A 9,803-nucleotide genomic window follows, 5' to 3' on the forward strand; every position below is an offset into this window, starting at 1 on the left:
TTTCCAACGGTTATGTTTGAAAATTCATAATTAAAAAAACTAAGGAAAATAAAAAAAAAACAATCTATTAATTATTATATATATATAGAGACAGACAATAACAGTAATTTTGATGCTGCAGTAGAGAAACTAAAACAAAGGAAAAAGTACGTACAAAAAAAGAAGAAGGAAAAAGTTGTAAAAAAAGAGAAAACAGGGACCTTAGTCAATGATGCTCTGCTGGGGTTAGCTTGAGGGGCGGCTGGGGTGTGCAGAGTATGGGAATAGTGATCATTTTGTCACTGTTCATCATAAAATTTACTAGAATGTCACGCGTACAGTAAAAATTTCTAAATTGCCACGCAGGCTAATTCGCTACACAGTGTAGCGAATTATGCCTGCTGATGTGTCACCTCCACACTGGTCCACGTATTTCGCTACACAGTGTAGCGAAATATGGGTGGATTGACACGTGTCCAAAAGGTGACTGACCAGGCTGACCTTTTGACCACGTATTTCGCTACACTGTGTAGCGAAATACGTGGACCAGTGTGGAGGTGACACATCAGCAGGCATAAATCGCTACACTGTGTAGCGAATTAGCCTACGTGGCAGTTTGAGAATTTTTACTGTGCGCGTGACATTCTAATAAATTTTATGATGAACAGTGACAAAATGATCATTGTTCCCAAAGTATGCAGCTTGTAGAGAGTGTACGAAGCTTTTGTTTATAGAAGGGACAATAACAATGATGAAGATCTTTACTAAGGACAAATTCTCAAATTTACTATAACACCCTTAATTCTTCTTTTGTCTTTTTTTTCCCCGGTGAAACCATATATAAATTTCAACATAATCACCATATATTAATTTGCTTTCCAGCTTACTAGTTGATTACCCGTGCGATGCACGGAGAAAAAAGAAATCGATTTGTTCGTATGACATAAACATGTAACTTTTAAGGTAGGAACAAAAAAGAATATAATAGTTTAAACACAGAAAGTTCCATAGTTGACAACAAAATCTCCATTAAAAAAATCCAAATTGGCTCTTGATATTTGAATTATCATGCAAATTAAGCAAAGCATCAGGAGAAACTTTCAACAAAGGAAGTTTTACTTTTCCATTTACGCAGCACAAACCAAACTCTGGTGTGCTGGGTTTACGATTTTTTTTATTTCTCTCCTTGTACCACAAATGTGCTCCGCATTTCTCGCAAACAAAAGTAGGATCCCCGCATCCCATTAATCTTAATAAATACAAACACGGAGAAATCACGATAGATGCATAAATTAGGTTCGAAAGAAAAAATGAACAAAATTTAAATTTATGCAAATACCTTCACTGTTAGAAGTAATGTTAGGCACAATGGAATTATTTATATAAGTACCTGTAGCATAAAGAAAAAATGAGACGAAGATATCAGAAATCATTTCAATACTAACATTTTGAATATTTTTTCTTGCTATAAGTAGAATTTAATTACTTTAGGGAATTTCGTAATAAAAAAACCACAAAAAATATGTTTTTTTAGATTAAGGAACTATTGAAAAGACCAAGTTTGACAGCACCCAACTTGTTTGGAAGAAATGGAATAGTAAGATAAAAATATATTTTTTTGTGAGTGAGGGAAGACGTAAGGACTGTCTCTGGAGTTTCTAATTAAATTAAAACACTCATAAATGGTATATTGGTACCGTGATAACCCATCTTTATGACAAACGGAGACATTCAATGTCTTGTCTGCCACCACAAATGGTTATTTAATTATTCGATTTAAAAATTAAAATTCGATTTTTAAAAGAAATTCGTTTTCCACCATCCATATTTAAATTCAAAATTTTAAACCATTTCAAATTTCGAATTTCAGATTAGATGACCAATTTCAACAAAAAAAACGATTAAAACAGCTGATTATCCAATTAAAATTTCGAATTTCAAAACCATATTTATTAATTAATTATTCTTTTATGTCTGCCATCACAAATGGTCATTTAATTATTCGATTTAAAAATTAAAATTTGATTTTTAAAAAAAAAATCTTTTCCCACCATCCATATTTAAATTCAAAATTTTAAACCATTTCAAATTTTGAATTTTAGATAAGACGACCAATTACAACATAAAAAGCAATTAAAACAGCTGATTTCTTTTTGGATATCAATGTGATGGGCAGTGGGACATTCAATGCCTTGTCTGCCACCACAAATGGTCATTTAATTATTCGATTTGAAAATTAAAATTCAATTTTTAAAAGAAATTATTTTCCCACCATCCATATTTAAATTCAAAATTTTAAACCATTTCAAATTTCGAATTTTAAATCAGACGATAGATTCCAACATAAAAAGCAATTAAAACAGCTGATTTCTTTTTGAATACGAATGTGATGGGTAGTGGGACATTCAATGCCTTGTCTGCCACCACAAATGGTCGTTTAATTATTCGATTTGAAAATTAAAATTCGATTTTTAAAAGAAATTATTTTCCCACCATCCATATTTAAATTCAAAATTTTAAACCATTTCAAATTTCAAATTTTAGATCAGACGACCAAATCCAACATAAAAAGCAATTAAAACAGCTGATCTCTTTTTGATACCAATGTGATGGGCAGTGGGACATTCAATGTCTTATCTGCCACCACAAATGGTCATTTAATTATTCGATTTAAAAATTAAAATTCGATTTTTAAAAGAATTTTTTCTAAATTTTGAAGTTTAGATCAGACGACCAATTCCAACATAAAAAGCAATTAAAACATCTGATTTCTTTTTGGATACCAATGTGATGGGCAGTGGGACATTCCATGCCTTGTCTGCCACCACAGATGGTCATTCAATGCTTGTTCTTGTGATTTTATTTTATTTTATTTTTATGTATCTATAGGAATTCTACTAATGCTAGACAATATTACTGACAACTGTATATAAAAACACAAAATTGCCACCTAAGCTTGCTCATATTTGTAACGCATTCTCATATTTAGGCTTCATCTTTAAATTGTGAAATTTTACTCTACAAGATTAATATTGGTTCTGATGCAATTAAGTCACTATAAATTATTATAATTGCAGACGTTTCAATTTTAAAGCTTTTTATGGATTTTAATAATTGCATACGTTTCAGTTTGCATGACTTTATGATTTGTTTATGGTTATTTCCGTTTTGTATCAGTTTTTTAGACCATTGATGGTCTTTTGTTGTCAGTTACTTTTTGTATTGTCTTTAAAAGGCTGGTTAGTTGTTATCAAAAAAAAAAAAAGGCTGGTTAGAAGGATGTGAGGGAGGACTTTTTGATTATTGAAGAATGATAATATAGCAGAAAACTTCTGTATAAGACTACTTTCCATATAATTTTGCATCAGTTTCTAGAGGGATTGCTTTATTTAGCTGGATGTTATTAAATTGCAGCTCAAGTGTATGCTGGAGGCAGTTTCTTCTCAGATTGTTTGACTGTCTGTGCAAAAGGAGGATTGTTAGACATTGGTTTATCTTACATTCAGCAGTGGAAACAAAATGAAAGTGCTGGCCATTGTATGGCTAGAAGTGATGAACTAGACACAGCAGAACAGAACTTTCTGGAAAGTTGTGCTCGTAATTGTTTTGATGGTAAAGATACCAGTTCCATGATGAAATGTGTTAGAGCTTTTCATTCGATGGATTTGAAGAGTGAGTTCTTAGGACAATTAAGTTTTCTTGATGAGCTTCTTGTGTTAGAAGAGGAATCAGGGAACTTTATGGAGGCAGCAAACATTGCTAAGATGATGGGTGATATTCCACGTGAGGCTGACCTGCTGGGAAAAGCTGGTAAATTTGTGGAAGCTTATGAACTTGTGCTTTTCTTTGTACTTGCACATTCTCTTTGGCCTGAAGGAAGCAAAGGATGGCCCTTAAAGCAGTTTGAACGGAAGGATGAGCTTTTGGGAAGAGCATTGTCCTTTGCAAAGGAAGAATCACACAACTTTTATGAGCTTGCATCTAAAGAAGTTGAAATATTATCAAATGAGCATAGTAACATTTCTAAGATACTGATTCTTTTGAAATCTTGTCGCACGCATGGGAGTGTCAGAGGTGAAATATTATGCTTAAGGAAACTTTTGGATGCTCATTTTCAACTGAAATGGTCCAAGTATTTCTGGCAAGACAATATGTTGAATGATTCTGATTCTGTGGAAGAAATAATTTTGAAGAATCATCTTTCTGTGGAGACACTGTTCTACTGTTGGACATGTTGGAAGGATAGCATGGTTCGTATATTGGAATATCTTCCCAATTTAAAATCCCATGATATTCACCAGCACAGCAGCAGTTATGGGAAGTTTGCATTGAATATTTTGGGTGTTCAAAAGCAAATTTCTAATCAAGATGACATGTACCTTTTGCTCATCCCTGATGCTAACTGGGTTCTAAAATTGGGTGAGAGATCTCTACAAAAGAATGGAAGGCTGGTTTTTGTTGATGTTCAATCCTTAATTTCTGCTGCTGAGAGCTATTGGCGTTCAGAATAGGTTAACTAAGGCTTGTGAGGATTTGGGGAAAGAGGTCATCCATGAAAACATTAAACCGAAAGGTAGGCTGACTTATGGTCAAATTGGAAGGGTGGCAGTTATGATTCTTGGTACAGCTAATCCGAAAAATGAAGTGTGTGTGGAGATCATGAAAAGATTTGAAGCTAATAGTCCCTGGAAAGAGTTCATTCAGAGCTTGCAGTGGAATTCAGCAACTGAAATTTCACAAGGCAATGAAACAGAGCTGCGTTGCATATATAAGTTTTATAAAGCTTTGGAGTATACTTTCGACGAGAACGTGTCAAAGCCACGGGAAGTTGACTATATATCTCCAAGTTGTTTTATGTATCTCATCGAACGCCTTCTGCTCTTCACATCTTGCCGGAAGGGGTTCATTTTTGCCACAAAGTCTTCTTTTGTTGAATGGCTCATTAACCAGGATGAAAATTCCCTTCCCAATTTGAGTTTATTGGCTGAGGTGCATCCAGATAGAATACTTATCCATGAGTTAATTGCCTTTGTCATCTCTGAGTTTCTCGACGATCCAGATCTTTACAAAAATTGGTTTAAATAATTAAACCTAAATGTTAAGTATTATCTTCCGTTGTTTGTTGTGAGATTGGTTGTTTTGCTATGTTTGCTTCATCTCAGCTCTGGTAAATTTTTAGAGTTACTTGACCAGTTGTTGACGAATAGCGAAATAACCACTCAACTGCCATTGGAATTTTATAATTTTCTTCACGAAGGAAGGAAGCGCCTGGGTCTGAAAGTCTTAACGGGTTTGAAAGTCTTTGCTGAGGCATTTAAAATGATTGACAATCCCTTGGTAGTTGTAGGGTTATGGAACAACTCTTCAGAAATTTTGGGTCCAGATGCTGTATTTGTGGATTTCAAGACATGCCAGCAAAGAGACCTCATATTACAAGTATTGTTTCCTAATAATATTGTTGACAATGTGGGTGGGGAAACTTCAGCAGTTATAGTAGAAGCTTCTGGGTCAACATCTCATAGTGGGATGAAATATGAAATTAACAAGTCTACGAATGCTGACTACTTCTGGGATATGTTGGAAAATATGCAGTTGGCAGTTGATGAATCATGTCTCAATCTGGGGTTGCATAATTCTATAATAATAAAGGTAACGCAGTTTTTATTTTTTATTTTTTACTTTTGGATTGGGTTTAAATACAAAGTCAAAATGGCTTCAATCAAGGGTCCTGTGTCTAGAATAAATTTTTTTTTTTTTTCACTTTTTTCATTCTCTCTTCAGGAATTTTTGGATCCTTGCTTTATTGAACTTTTGAGTTCTTCAATATCTGGAAGCTTGTCAGAGAACCCTGTTAACCTTGAAAGCAAAACTGAATTGGAGGAGGAGATGGTAAGCTTGCTTGATGAAATGAAGCAACTTTCTTCAGCATTGAGTGTGAAGTAAGTTATATAAGTAACTTGTTCATGTCATAAATTTTCTTATGAGTTTTCTGATTGCTCTTTCCAATCAGAAATTTAAGATTTAGTATAGTAACAGATATTGCAATATTTTTACTACTTTGGTCGTTAACTTTTTTCTGTTGGATCTTCTCTAGTGATTCGTTGATTGAGAATCGTAATACAGTGATTGGTGAACTCGCTAAGAAAATTCTTTCAAGACGACCAAAAATAGCGCACGTCTTGAATCAGCTGGTTTTGATAAACAAGAAGAATACCAATGTTGAGTATGAGACATCACAAGCCAGCATGGAAGCAGGCAATGATGACCAAGGGCAAAATGATTTGGAGGAATCTGAAGATAACAAGAATTCCCAAGGTGCCCTCAACTCAGGAAGTGGAAGCACGAGGAAAAATATCAAAGGGAAGAAAAACAAATCCAAGAAAAGCAAGGGAGGAAAAAAGGGTAGGAAGTGATATTGCATTTAATTAAGTGAACACTATATGCAATTGTTAGTTCCTACTTCCTAAGACCTGAACATGACCTTATTATTTCCTAAAGCCCATTCTCTTACCTTTACCTATTGTATTAGCACATGCTCTGCCAGGTTTTGAGTGAACAAATTGCTCAATGAAAAATGATATACTATATCAGTGCCTTTCACTCATTAATTGCACTGCTTTTCAAAAGTCGTCCTGTGGGTTTAAAATGTTGCAAAGTAATCTGGTTTCTCACATTTGATGCAATTGTTAGTTGGGTCCTTTTTTTCTTTTTTGCTCGTTATGCCAATTCTTGGTATCGGACGTGAGGTTTTTGGGAAAAAAGTGTGTCATTTGGAATGACACACTTTATATCATTTCACTCTCACAAAGAACTGAGATTTACATCTTTAAAATTTTTGCTACTCATTCTCTCTCTCTCTCATAATTTATTTCTTTCTCTCACTTAAAATGATACAACTTTATGTACTTAAAAAATGTACACACTTTCCTCTTTGTTTATATAATAATCATTTCTTAACTAATTGAGTAAAGCCGGTCCATAACTATATGCAATATGCTTGTAAGTCCGGCCCCCAATATGATATGTTAATATGCTTACGCAAGACCTTATTCAATACATAACTTTTACAAGCGCCTCTATTTATTTATTTTCTCCAGAACATCATGCAATAATTGTTGCTTTGACTAAAGTGCATGGCAACGTCAAATACAAGTTTTGTATCGCATATTCAATTCTTCTAGGAGCTTTCTTCATTTCCACTTTGAATCCTCATGGTGTCAAGGAATGATTTGCCGCGAAGTTCTCGTGATAAGTAACCTTTGTAGTATTCTGTGAAACTAACTCTTCTGAACACCGCTGGTGTTTTTGGAGTAACAAGGCTTGGTGCTGGACCTATAGTTGATTCCACACTAGGGTTGTAGAACGTGGCTATGGAAATCCTCTCCTTCTTTGAGTTAACAGTTGCTCGATGTTCGATGCTTCGGTAAATTCCGTTAGTTATAATCTGCCAAATTAATTGGGAAGATAAGTGTCTAAAGCAATGTTTACTAGTAATTAAAAAAGTTACAAAATTATTTCAATTTAAGAGATTTCCCTAAGAGCATATCATCTACTAAATTACCTCCATCAGGTCTCCAATGTCAATGATGAAGGCATTAGGAAGGGGTTTAATAGGAATCCATAGTCCATCTTTTTTTATTTGAAGACCTTCAACTTCATTGGCTTGAAGAAGGATGGTGAGGCCACCAGCATCAGAATGAGGATTGAGACCCATCACAAGCTCAGGTTGAGGACATGGAGGATAATAATTAATCCTCATTGATTCAGTCCCTGCACCAAAGGTCTCTGTCATTTCCATGGTCCTGCAAAGTATTCAGTTCTAGAGCTTAGCAGTAGCAGCCAACTACTACAACTAAACTAATAGGAAGTACAAAAATGGAACATGGTCTTGAACAGTACTAAAATGAATAATGATCAAAGTAATTAATTAAACACTAGTGTCTGATTTGGATAATTCTAGCTATCAAATGAAAAAACCGAAGGCTAAGAGAATAAGAAGGTAAGGGAAGCTAGATTGATGGCAAACTCAAAAGGTAGGAGTGTCCAAGGCCTTATAAATTCCACATTAGTTGCACATCTAACCAATGTGGGACTATATATCTCAACACGCCCCCCCACGCAAGAGCCCTTTGGGCTAGAAGCGTGGAATTGCACATGCCCAATTTTTGGTTTACCTTTTGTGCTTTTTTTTTATTTTAATTCTACTTTAAAGTGGGAGGCGGTGAGTAAAGAACATAGATATACCACCCCAAAAACTAGCTCAAAGAGTGGGAGTGCCCAAGGCCTTATAAACTCCACATTAATTACACATCTAACCAATGTGGGACTATATATCTCAACACAAACCTGAAAGAAACCCCATAACTTCTCTAGTTCAGGTCCATTGAGATTTTGGGACAACAATTTGCTTAAGTCAATGACAGGTGGGTAAAGATGCAGTGTTAGATACTATTGGAAGATCGTGATATGTACGAACATATCGTTCTGGAACACTGGTCAATGGCTCCTTTGCTAGCTCTTGGACAGATGGAACCAGAACAGATCTTGCTTCCATAGTTTCAACTTTCAACAAGGAACACAGTCAGATGGTTTGTTTCTTCTCGGTTCAATTTCGAACTCTTGCTTGGGATGATAAATAAAATACATACATATAAGAAAAGAATTATATTTACAAACTTTTTGTTTACAAACTCTTACAAACTACAGTATGTACTTCCCGAAGTACACTAGGTTATACTATGTACTTTCGGGAGTATATAATGAAGGCATTCACAGGAATGTTGAGATCCCTAAACTTCTCAATTAAATCATACTCGAAAATCATTATATTAGCTATACAAAGCACCTTTTTGCTTAAAGCATCGGCCACCACATTGGCCTTACCAGGGTGATATTGTAATTTAAAATTATAATCCTTCAGAAATTTCACCCATCTGCGTTGCCTCATATTCAACTCTTTCTGATCAAACAGATATTTTAAACTTTTGTGGTCACTGTAGACAATAAAATCGGCCCCATATAGAAAGTGTTGCCAGATTTTTAATGCAAACACAACGGCTGCCAACTCAAGATCATGTGTTGGATAGTTCTCCTCATGGGGTTTTAACTGCCGAGAAGCATAGGCAACCACTTGACGAAACTGCATTAATACACAGCCTAACCCAAACTTAGAAGCATCGCAGTATACCACTGTTGGACGTTTAGCAAGTGCACTAGTCGTACAAGTAATAAAATGATGAGTAAAGATTGTTCCCACGAGGAATTGTGTTCAAACACCAATATACCATAGAAAACTAATTTGAATCAAATAAGAGTTTGTAAAAATCATGAATAATTTGTCACCAGAAAATTGATTTTGAGTAAATTGACACTGAGTAAATTGACACAAAGTAAATATGGATTAGGAATTAATAAAAACAACAAGTAGTCAGAAAACAACTTTCCTCCATGATAACCCATATAAAAATTGATCATATGATGAATTCCTTTCCATGTGATGTTAATCAACCTTTTACTTATCATCAAGACCAGCAATTTTCCATCTTCTTAGTGTAGCAGCGCGCTAAAACGCTCTGTGTGGACGTTTTAGCGCTCATCACCAGCAAGTTTTGGCCTCTTCCTGTAACAGGGCGCTAAAACGCTCAGTGTGGACGTTTTAGCGCTCAACACTTAGGCAATTTTTCTCCTCTTGAGCTCCAGAATCTTCTTCCTTCTCCAGTTGTCTTTCAAGCTTGCTTTTCCTACAAGAATCATACAAATTTCCAATAAAGCTCTTGAACTTGTAATTGAGGACATCTTAGGACATTAACCTTGTTTTTCATCAT

At 34.9% G+C, this 9,803-nt stretch overlaps 1 pseudogene; it reads right to left on the minus strand.

Annotated features, from left to right (window-relative positions):
• Positions 1 to 7,156: 7,156 nt before the first annotated feature.
• LOC133310179 (oxoglutarate-dependent flavonoid 7-O-demethylase 1-like) lies at positions 7,157 to 8,535 on the minus strand (annotated as a pseudogene).
• Between the last annotated feature and the right edge of the window lie 1,268 nt (positions 8,536 to 9,803).

Source organism: Gastrolobium bilobum, unplaced genomic scaffold (assembly GCF_033153095.1).
Source record: "Gastrolobium bilobum isolate Gb01-03AN ecotype WA unplaced genomic scaffold, APGP_CSIRO_Gbil_v1 utg8584, whole genome shotgun sequence".
Classification (NCBI taxonomy): Eukaryota; Viridiplantae; Streptophyta; class Magnoliopsida; order Fabales; family Fabaceae; genus Gastrolobium; species Gastrolobium bilobum.